Below are 11,424 nucleotides of genomic sequence, written 5' to 3' on the forward strand. Positions count from 1 at the left end.
TAGGTACTTTTTTTTCTGTACAAATCTCCGCATATGATTTTACTGTTCAAGGATAAATACTTGATTTGGAACAATATCAGTGACAAATAATCAATAACACAGTAGCTTTCTTACCCAATCAACAACAAAGAAAACATACCAATAGCAATCAAATTGTTCTGTAATGTCAATTTCTGAAACTATGCTATCTTTACCCCAAGTTTATCTTTTAATTTATGAATACACTGATAAGAAAATAACTACTTCAAACATCTTTGTGTCTGGCCTAGACTGTAGCTGTTGTGCACATATATACAACATACTAACACATGCTACACATCTCATAGCTGTCAAGGTGTCAACTGAAGAAATCGTGCGTTAAACAAATAACAAAAATTCTCCCTAGAATCCCCAGACAGTATCACATGTCTATACACAGTAAAATAAGTAATGAGATATTTTCTGTTTTTCCCTTTTTGTCAGCATATAATGCTTATTTCTTTATGGTGATTCCAGGATGATAACAATAAATAGTACAATATAATGAACAGCAACATTTTTTATAGAAAACTCTTATAATATAGACATGGAACTTTATCTAGTTGAGGAAATCTATCCCTTTCAATGTTTTCTCTCATCGTCTATTTGAAAGTATTTTTATGTAATGCTTGGGATTTCTCATTCCAGAATTATTTGATCTCCTGTGAATCATGGAGAGATTTTATGCTAGAAGAATATAGACAGCAGAAAGACATTATCCTTGGGCCAAGTACCATTCTGGGTCATTCTCTCTGTTTCCTGGTAACAAAGCTGAACCAAATGAGGCATAGAAGTCATACTCAAAATATTGAAATATCTTTTTCTTCAGTAAACAAAGACTAAAATTGAAAAAGTAACCTCCACAAAATCTCAGTATCCCCTACTGTTAGATTTTCTCTCTGGGGTAACATCTGGCCTTCTCAGTTCACATATCCATTCAGCAATCAAAAGTAGAAGTGGTCACTAATTTTACTATGGCGGACAAAAAGATATGCTCAATGGGCCAGATATTGTTTTCTTCATTGTGAAGTTAAGCATCGACTTTGGAACTTCTAAAGATGCTATATATTATTTTCCGTCTTTTCTACAATATATTCTCTATTCAAGACTCAAGAGTATTCCCAGAAGCGTAAATGAGACAGAATATGAATATTCATTTGTACAAAATCATCATGCACAAAAAGCAAAGTTTGTAGTTTGGGAGGAAAAATACAATTTGATTATGTGCTTATGTTTCCAGTATCAGTATTTATTCTTCACTTTTTTTTTTTTTTTTTTTTTTTTTTTAGAGGAAGTATCTCTCTGTTACTGGAGTGCAGTGGCACCATCTCGGCTCACTGAAACCTCTGCCTCCCAGATTCAAGCAAGTTTCCTGCCTCAGCCTCCTGAGTAGCTGGGATTGCAGGTGTGTGCCCCAATGTCCAGCTAATTTTTTGTACTTTTAATAAAGATGGGATTTCACCAGTGTGTCCAGGCTGGTTGCAAACTCCTGACTTCATGATCCACCCCGCTTAGCATCCCAAAGTGCTAGCATTACAGTCATGAGCCACTATGCCTGGCCTTTCACTTTTATAATCTGTATAGTTATTGAATATGTGATTTAAAGAGTAATTCTAGAGAGTCCATATTTTCACCAGCTAGTCATTTAGGCAAAACAAACATTGTTCATCAGTTTAGCAAGTTGAATATACATTGGCACCAATGGAGGAAAAGTAGAAACACTGATCCTAAATGTGCTCTCATTTTCCTTCATGCTGCAATTTATAATATAATATAATGGCTTATTATTCTGTAAAAAGTAATTCAGACCAATGCCTATTTGGTTTATCCACTACTTTGATACCTTTTGGAACAAAATATACCTTTATATTTTTATCTGATGCAAATATTCAATCTTATTTTAAAATGGCTAATGAGAATTATAGCAAAAAATTACTAATATATTTTCCTCACAAACAAATATCAATTGTGACTAAAACTTTTGGGTAATTAGTACTTGGCACATAGATAGTGGCAATGAGCTGATAGATTAATAGAACAGATAATCCCAATAACAATTCAACTTAAAGTATCTAAATTTATCTTTAGCAAAATCTCAATTTAAGAATACTGGACTTATTATTAAAAATATAAATCATATAATTGCTACTCTCTGTACCACTGCATATGTTCATATATCATAAATCTTATTTTATTTGCCTTTTTTTTTAACTAAAGAGTGTTTGCTCTCAGTTATTTAAAAATTCATAAAAAATAAAAATTTGCGTGCAAAATGACCTTCTATAAAATAGCATATAAAGTGAATGGCTTATTGATGATCTTCTCAAATATACCTTCATATTCCTCTATTTTCCAATTTATATAGGAATAACTTAATATTAAAATATAATAAAAGTACATTAAAATTAAATATAAAGTAGTACATACTACAAGTAATTAAAGGTTATGTTGTTTAGTATGTCCAGTAAAAATTTCCTTGAAACATTAAGAAAAAATAAAGACTTTCCAATACAAACAAAAGTTGAGGCATTTTATCAGCACCAGACCTGTACTACAAGAATTGCAAATAGGAGTTCTTCCATCTGAAATAAAAGGACGTTAATGAGGAAATAAGCAATCATCTAAAGGTACAAAGCTCAATTGTAATAGTAAGTCTACAGAAAAGGACAGAATACTATAACTTGTAATTGTGGTGTGTAAACTACTCATATCTTGAGGAGAAAAACTAAAAGATGAATGATCAAAATAAAAGCTAAACTGACTTTTCAAGACACAAACATTACAATAAGATGAAAATAGAAGCCACAAAAGGCAAAATGTGGAAGGATAAAGTCAAAGTGCAGCATTTTTATTAGTATTCTCTTCGCCTGTTTGCTACATTGTCTGTGGATGTCATCTGTGTTAAGCTGTCATGTTTAAAATGATGGGTTTTAAGATATTACTCATAAGCCTCATGGTAACATCAAATAAAAAAATATACAACAGATATCAAAAAAATAAAAAAGCAACAAATTAAAACATACCACCAGAGAAAATCACCTTCACTAAAAGAAAAACAAAAACCAACCAAACAAAAAGGAATAGAACATCACAAAACAACCAGAAAAAAAAAAATGGAATGATAGGAGTAAGTCCTTACTTATCAATTATACTTATAATGTTGATTGTAAATGGATGAAAACTCTCCAGTTCAAAGATATACAGTTGCTGAATGGATTTTAAAAGCAAGACCCAATAATCTATTGCCTATAAGAAACATACTTCACCTATAAAGACACAAACTGAAAATAAAAGAATAATAAAAAATATTCCATGCAAACGGAAACAAAAAAGAGCAGAATTAGGTATACTTAGACAAAATAGATACTAACATGGAAAGTATAAAAAGAGACAGAAATGTTATATAATGATAAAGCAATCACTTTAGCAAGAGGTTATAACAATTATTAACATATATATGCACTCAACACTGGAGCAAACAAATGTTTAAAGCAAATATTATTAGAGCTGAAGAAGGAGAAATAACCCAAAACAATAGCTGGATACTTCGACACAAAATTTTTAGCATTGGACAGAACATCTAGAGGGGAAATCAATGAAGAAACAGTGAAGTTAATCTGCACTATAGACCAAATGGACCTAAGAGATATTTGCAAAACGTTTCATCCAATGGCTGCAGAGTACACATTATTTTTCTCAACACAAGAATTGCTATCAAGAATAGACCATGTTAGGCCACAAAACAGGTCTTTAAAAATTCAAATATATTGAAATCATATCAAGTATCTTATATAATCACTATGAAATAAAACCCCAAATTGATAACAACAGTAACTTTGAAAACTATACAAACATATGTAAACAACACACTCTTGAATGTCCATTGGATCAAAAAACTTAAGTAGGAAATTAAAAAAAAATACTGAAACAAATGATAATGGTAACAATGTACCAAAATCTGTGATATACAGCAAAAGCACTATTAAGTGAAAAATTTTTAGCTATAAGTGCTTACATAGAAAAGAAAAAAACTTCAAATATACAACCTATGGATACATCTCAAAGAACTAGAAGACAAGAGCAAACCAAACCTAAAATTAGTAGGAAAAAAAGTTTTTAAATTAGATTAGAAATAAATGAAACTGAAATGAAGAAAGCAATATAAAAGATCAACAAAATGAAAAGTTGGTTTTATGAAAATATAAGCAAAATCAACAAAGGTTTAGTAGACTATGAAAAAAAGAAAGATAGCTGAAATAAAATCAGAGAGGAAAAAGAGGACATGACAACTGAAACTGCAGAAATTCAGAGGATCATTAAAAGCTATTATCAGCAACTATATGTCAATACACTGAAAAACTTAGAAGAAATAGATACATTCCTAGACACATACAACCTATCAAGATTGAACTATGTGGAAATCTAAAACCTGAACAGAAAATAATAAGTAACATGTTTGAAACCATAATAGTCTCCTAACAACAACAAAAAAACCCAGTACCAATAGCTTCACTGATGAATTTTAACAAACATGTAAGGAAGAATTAATACCAATTCTATTCAAACTTTCTGAAAAATAGAAGAGGAGGGAATACATCCAAACTCATTCTATGATGTCTGTATTAGTCCGTTTTCATGCTGCAGGTAAAGACATACCCAAGACTGGCCAATTACAAAAAGAAAAAAAAAAAAAAAGAGGTTTAATAGACTTTACAGTTCCGCATGGCTGGGGAGGCTTCACAATCATTACAGAAAAGCGAGTCACATCTAATGTGGATAGCAGCAGGCAAAGAGGGTGTTTGAAACTCCCATTTTTAAAACCATCAGATCTCCTGAGACTCATTCACTATCATGAGAACAGTGCAGGAAAGACCTGCCCCCATAATTCAATCACCTCTGACCAGGTTCTTCCCACAATGCATGGGAATTGTGGGAGTTACAATTCAAGATGAGATCTGGATGGAAACACAACCAAACCATATCATTCCACCACACCCCCTCTAGCCATGACTGAAAGAGGCCAACATAGAGCTTGGGCCGTGGCTTCAGAGGGTGCAAGCCTTGGCAGCTTCCAAGTGTTGAGCCTGCAAGTGCACAGAAGTCAACAGTTGAGTTTTGGATACCACCACCTAGATTTCATAGATTGTATAGAGACACACAGATGTCCAGACTTAAATCCTGGACCAAATCTCATGTCCTCACATTTCAAAACAAATTATGCTTCCCAACAGTCCCCAAAAGTCTTAACTCATTTCAGCATTAACTCAGATTTCCACAGTCCAATGTCTTATCTCAAACAAAGCAAGTCCCTTCTGCCTATGAGCTTGTAAAATCAAAAGCAAGCTAGTTATTTCCTAGGTTCAATGGGGGTACAGACACTGGGTAAATATAGCCATTCTGAATGGGAGACATTAAAAACAGAGGGGCTACAGGTCCAATGCAAGTCTAAAATCCAGTGACGCAGTCAAATCTTAAAGCTCCAAATGATCTCCTTTGACTCCATGTCTAACGTCTGGGTAATGTTGATGTAAGAGGTAAGTTTCTATGCTCTTGGGCATCTCTGCCTCTGTGGCTTTGCAGAATAGAGCCCCCTTCCTGGCTGCTTTCATGGGCTGGCACTGAGTATCTGTGGGTTCTCCAGGTGCACAGTGTAAGCTGTCAGTGAATCTACCTTGCCGTGGTGCTGCAGCAAACTCATGCCTGGACATCTAGCTGTCTCCATACATCCTCTGAAATCTAAGTGGTGGTTTCCAAAACGCAACTGTCGACTTCTATGTACTCACAGGCTCAACACCGCATGGAATCTGTCAAGGCTTGAGGCTTGCACCCTCTGAAGCCACCTTCCAAGCTCTATGTTGGCCTCATTCAGTCATGGCTAGAGTGGCTGGGAAGCAAGGAACCAAGTTCCTAGGCTACATACAGCATGGAGACACTGGGCCTAGCCCACAAAGCCACTTTTCTCCTAGGCCTCTGGGTCTGTGATTGGAGGGACTTCCATTAAGACTGCTGACATGCCCTGGAGATATTTTTCATTGTCTTAGGGGTAACATTCGGCTAATCATTACTTATGCAAATTTGTGCAGCTGGCTTGAAGCTCTCCTCAGAAAATGGAATTTTGTTTTCTATCACATTGTCAGGCTACAAGTTTTCTGAACTTTTATGCTCTGCTTCCCTTATAAAATGGAATGCTTTAACAGCACCCCCAAGTCACATCTTGAATGATTTGTGGCTTAGAAATTTCTTTTGCCAAATATCCTAAATCATCTCTTTCAAGTTCAAAGTTTCACAAACCTCTAGGGCAGGGGAAAAATGCTGCCAGTCTCTTTGCTAAAACGTAACAGAAGGCACCTTTACTTCATTTCCCAACAAGTTCCTCATCTTCATCTGAGACCACCTCATCCTGGATCTCATTGTCCATATAATTATCAGCATTTTGGTCAAAGCCATTCAAGAAGTATCTAGGGAGTTCCAAACTTTCCCACAATTTTCTGCCTTCTTCTGAGCCCTCCTAAGTGTTTCAACCTCTGCCTGTTACACAGTTCTAAAGTTGCTTCCACATTTTCAGGTATCTTGTCCACAGCGCCCCAGTCTATTTGCATCAGTTTATTATATTAGTCCATTTTCATGCTGCTGATAAAGACATACCCAAGACTGGGTAATTTACAAAAGAAAGAGGTTTAGTGGACTTACAAGTCTACATGGCTGGGGAGGCTTCACATTATGGTAGAAGGCAAGTGGGAGCAAGTCACATTTCATGAGGATGGCAGCAGTCAAAGAGAGAGTTTGTGCAGGAAAACTCCCATTTTTAAAACCATCAGATCTTCTGAGACTCATTCACTATCGGGAGAAAAATGCAGGGAAGACCCACCCCCATACAGGTATTGATTGACTTACCACCTATGCAACTTACGACAATTCGACTTTATGACCACAATTGCTAGCCATGACAGCTCCGCGTCTGGCAGCGCAAACCTTGCCCAGCTGGGTGTACGACAGTGCGGACCAGCTTCCAGCAGCACTACCATCTCTGTGTGCACCATTTCAACTGTACATATAGCCTACTCAACTTACAACCAAATCGTGTTACGACTGGTCCGCGGTACCGACCGTGGTCGTAAGTCGAGCACTAGCTGTAATTCAATTACCTACCACTGGGTTCCACCCACAACACATGAGAATTGTGGGACTTACAATTCAAGATGAGATTTGGGTAGGGACACACCCAAACCATATCACTGCCAGTGTTACCCTGATATCAAAACTAGACAGAGACACATAAAAACAAAAAAAAACAACAATACACTGCAGATCAATATCTCAGATGAACCTTGACACAGAAATTCTAAACAAAGCTCTAGCAAACAGAATTCAGCAACATGTTAGAAAGATCATCACTATGACCAAGTGGGATTTATCCCTGGAATGCAAGAATAATTCAACAAATTCAAATTAATCAATGAGATAAATTATATGAACAGTATGAAGGACAAAAACCATACAATCATTTCAATTGATGCTGACAAATCACTTGTAAAATTCAATATTCATTCATGTATAAAATCTTCAAAAAATTGTGGGTAGAAAGAACACACCTCTACACAATAAAGCCATATGTGACTGACTCATAGCTAGTATCATATTAAACAACAAAAAACTGAAAGCCTTCCTTCTAAGATAAGCAAGACAACAAGGATACCCACTTTCACTGCTGTTGCTCAACACAATACTGGAAGTCCTAACTAGAGCAATTACACTAGAGAAAGAAATAAAGGTCATCCAATCAGAAAGGAAGTTGTTAAATTATACTTGTTTGCAGGTTGTATAATTTTATTTTTGGAAAAACCTAAAGTCTCTATAAAAAAAATTATTACAAATGATAAATTTCGTAAAGTTTTAGGATATAAAATCAGCACCAAAAATCAGTAGCATTTCTATATGCCAACAGAGAAGACTCTGAAAAGAAAATCAAGACAATAATCTGATATACAATACTAAAAACAAAATAAAATACCTAGGATTTAAGTCAACCAATAAAGTGAAAGATCTCTGTGATAAAAGCTTTAAAATATTAATGAAGGATATTGAGGAGAACATAAAAAAATAGGAAGATATCTCATGTTCATGGATTGGAGGAATATGCACTGTTAAAATGCCCATACTACTGAAAGCAGTCTGCACATTCAATGCAATCCTTATCAAAATACCCATTATATTATTGACAGAAATAGAAAAAATCATTAAACTTTATGTGGAACCATAAAAGACTCAGAAATAGTTAAAGATGTCCTGATCAAAAAGGAAGAAAAGAAATTAATGAATTATGTTAGCTGACTTCAAATTATACTATAGAGCTATAGTAACCAAAACAGTAGGTTATTGGCCTAAAAAAAGGCACAGAGACCAATGGAATAGAATAGAAAACCCAGTGACATACGTGTGTGTGTGTGTGTGTGTGTGTGTGTGTGTGCGTGTGTAAAACTTATTTTTGACAATGGTGCTAAGAACATACATTGAGAAATGGACAGTTTCTTCAATAAATGGTGCTGGGAAATCTGGATATCCATATGCAAAAAATGATGCTAGACCACTGTCTTTCACCATATGCAAAAATAAAATCAAAATGAATTTTAAAGACTTTAGTCTCAGACCTCAAACTAACTAAATGAAAATATTAGGGAAATTCTTCAGGACATTGAATTGGACAACAATTTCTTGAGTAATACCCCATGAGAACAGGTAACTGAAGCCAAACTGGACAAATGGGATCACATCAAGTTAAAAAGCCTTGGCATGGCAAAGGAAATAATCCACACAGTACAGTGATAGCCCACATATTTGAAAAAATTGCAAACTCTTCATCTGACATGGGATTAATATATAAGAATATATAAGGAGCTCAAAAAACTCAATGGGAAAAAATACAATAATCTGATTTTAAAATAGGCAAAATACCTCAACAGACATTTCTCAAAAGACACACAAATGGCTAAAAGGTGTATGAAAAGTTGGACAATAACATTATCATTATAGAAACGCAAATCAAAACCATAACAAGATATCATCCCATCCCAGTTGAAATGGCTTTTATCCAAAATAGAGGCAATCCCAAATGCTGGCCAGGTCACTGAGAAAAGGATCATTAAAAAGATCTTTATGAGTGGTTCTCATAAGGATCTGGCTGGCGAGTATCGTCAGATCCGGGAAAAAGGCATTCAGTGAAAGCTTTTGTGGAAGCAATGATAAATGAGAATGTTAATCTCGTGATCTCGTGGCCATTGTTGACTGATTTCTGCACACATCTCCCTAACCTGCCTGATGACACAGCCAAATAAATCTGTCACTTCACCTTGGAAAAGATCCAGCCTAGAGTCATTTCATTTGAGGAGCAGGTTGCTTCCATAAGGCAGCAACTTGCATCCATATATGAGAAAGAAGAAGATTGGAGAAATGCTGCCCAAGTGTTGGTGGGAATTCCTTTGGAAACAGGACAAAAGCAATACAATGTAGATTATAAATGGGAGACTTACTTGAAGCTTGCTAGGCTATGACTGGAGGATGATGTTCCAGTCCAGGCGGAGGCTTACGTGCATCATTGCTTCAGAATGAATCAATGAACATTACTGATACATTATAAGGTATGCTATGTATATGTTCTTGATTATAGAAAAAATTCATTGAAGCTGCACAAAGGTACAATGAGCTCTCTTACAAGACAATAGTCCATGAAAGTGAGAGACTAGAGGCCATAAAACATGGTTTGCACTGTACCATCTTAGCATCAGCAGGACAGCAGTGTTCTCGGATGCTAGCTACTCTTTTGAGGATGAAAAGTACCAGCAACTTGCTGCCTATGGGATTCTAGAGAAAATGTACCTAGATAGGATCATCAGAGGAAATCAGCTTCATAAAGATTTTTTTTTAAACCAGTCTGAGGAGTTAATCAACCAGGAAGGATACTGTTGGAAGGGGCACCCCTGTAAAAATGTACAAAAGGTCTGAGGCTATGTGAAACGGGTGATGAATATGTACAACATGTACATGGAATCCCCCTTCCTTGAGTCCCTCCTCTCCCAGACCTCAGAGAGCATGAGGACTTGGGTGGTAAGTGAAGGGAAGGAGCACTTTGGCCTCTGGCTTAGTGAGCCCCTCGGGGAGGCAGGCCCAGGGCCTAGAGGCCCTTAGAGGGGCAAACGTGCTCCTTAGGAGGCCCCATGGCCCCAGGGATGAGCCATATTCCCATGTACACACCCCTCCCCGTCTCTAGAGACTGTGACCTCTGCTCTCCCAGTGACCCTGCACTCCATGTGATGCTTGGTCTAGTGGGGATTGAGGCTTCTGTTCCAGGTTCCCTGATCTCCTGGGTGGCTGGTGAGGTTATGACCTTTGTCCTCCAGCCCTGGCTTAAAACCTCAGCTCTAGGATCTGGTTTAAGGATGGGGAGATGGAGCTCTGCCCCGGCCTCTCCCCTCCCCTCCCCTCACCTCACCTACCAGCGGGTGCTGGGCCAGGGCTCCTAGGTGGGGAACTGGGCCCGTAGGGACGGCACAAGCGGAGGTGGTGTCCCCGAAAGGGCTTCCGGTGTGGTCTTGCTGAGAAGGTAAAGGGTTCCGCGGGCTGCAGCAGGTGGCGGTGGAGGAGCCAAGCGGCCGTAGAGCAAGGGGTAGCAGGTTCCAGACCACAGAGGCGGGCAGCAGCCACGGCCCCAGGTCCAGTTAGCTTCTCACCTGTCTCACCTCAGAGAACCGGGGTAGCCTTGCCAGGCGTGGGGGTGCTGCCAACCAGGTTGGCTCCAGGAAGCCAGCACCGAGCTCTGATGGGCTAGGGACCAGAAACCGGGGCGGCCTGGGCCTCTCAAACAACAGCTGAAGGTCCCGGGGCCCAGTGGCGGCGGCGGCGGCGGCGGCGGCGGCGGCGGCTGCGGCGGCATCCTCCTCCTTCCACTCTTTCTTTACCCACATAGATTCCTTTTATTATTTTTTTTCTTTACTATTTTATGGGTTTCACATGGATGTATTTACTCCATACTTACAATAACTCTAGGAGAAAGGATTATTCTTATTTCTATTTTCGAGACCGGAAAATGAGATAAAAGAGGGAAAATAACTGGTCCAAAGTCACACAGCTAGAAACGGGAAGATGCAGGATGTGAACCTGGCCATTGCCTTCTCAGGCCGCACTGCAAACCCCTGTGCCATATGCCTTGCCAACTGGCACAGGTGCCCTCCTTCCTGAGTCATAAACTGAACAGCCTTGTAGACACTTGGCTCCTACCTCATCCCTGTATCTACTTTATGAAATTGGTGATTGTCACCATTTCACAGCTGGCCCTCAAAATGCAAACAACTTGCCCATCTGCATAGCTGGGAAGTGCCAGAACAGAGCCAGTATTCAAGCGTTGGTCTGTGG

General features: G+C 38.0%; 1 pseudogene; it reads left to right on the forward strand.

Moving 5' to 3' along the window:
• The first annotated feature begins 6,942 nt into the window (after positions 1–6,942).
• LOC116565676 lies at positions 6,943–10,017 on the forward strand (annotated as a pseudogene).
• The last annotated feature ends 1,407 nt before the right edge of the window (positions 10,018–11,424 follow it).

The sequence above is a fragment of the Sapajus apella genome, unplaced genomic scaffold, assembly GCF_009761245.1.
Source record: "Sapajus apella isolate SASKATOON/1434 unplaced genomic scaffold, GSC_monkey_1.0 scaffold41, whole genome shotgun sequence".
NCBI classification, from domain to species: domain Eukaryota; kingdom Metazoa; phylum Chordata; class Mammalia; order Primates; family Cebidae; genus Sapajus; species Sapajus apella.